Here is an 851-nt window from a genome sequence, read left to right as displayed (position 1 = left end):
TCACATAATTGAAGTCACCTGCACTTTAGTGATAAGGAGAGTCATTAACTTCTCTAAAGATTCCGGAAATATTGTAAGAAAGCAAATGTGCATGGTCATAATTTTGTATTTATATAAGCATTATAAGCTATAGGAAAGGACCAAACTATCACCTACAGGATCAATGTGCAAGACATATATACATGTTTTCTAATCATTTTGAAATACTAGACAAATTAGCATAGCTCTCTGGCCAAAGTAATCATAGGAACTGGGATTTTCCAGAGTCTTAGATTCAAACGTACCTCTTACTTCCTTGGGAAATCTAATATTTGTTGAGAAAATAAAGTGGAGGCAATCTGCAATTGGGTTTAGAATACTTTTGAAAAAAGAAAAAAAAAGAAAATTATACTCATCTATCTAGCCTTCAGCCAGTAAGATTATCTATACAGAAGTAGCTGATAAGCTCTCTTCATCCCAAAAGGAATAGTTAAAGCTCACTAACAGAGATTAGTGTGGGTTAAGGAAGTAGGAAAGTGAGAGGTCATAATAAAGAGGAGAAAATATGTCTTTATTCTCAAAAATGTATTAAAAATATAATGTTTACTTTCAAAGCATATGCTAACCTGAATAATAGACAACAATTTCATAAAAGCTCTTATGGGATTTACTTCAACTAATACAAATATTTTATTTATATCATCATAAATATCATTATATTGATGGTATTCAACGATATTATTTCTCAAAGCATGAACTATAGGTTCAAAACTGCTTAGTACGATTAGTTAAAATGGAAATTCACATATCTTGCCCCTTATTTATATCCTTAATTAAAAGCTGAACCTTATTTAGAGCTACTAAATAAGAAA

The sequence above is a fragment of the Galeopterus variegatus genome, unplaced genomic scaffold (genome assembly GCF_000696425.1).
Source record: "Galeopterus variegatus unplaced genomic scaffold, G_variegatus-3.0.2 Scaffold6325, whole genome shotgun sequence".
NCBI classification, from domain to species: Eukaryota; Metazoa; Chordata; class Mammalia; order Dermoptera; family Cynocephalidae; genus Galeopterus; species Galeopterus variegatus.
The sequence above is the reverse complement of the archived record's forward strand: the minus strand, read 5'-3'. Positions refer to the sequence as shown.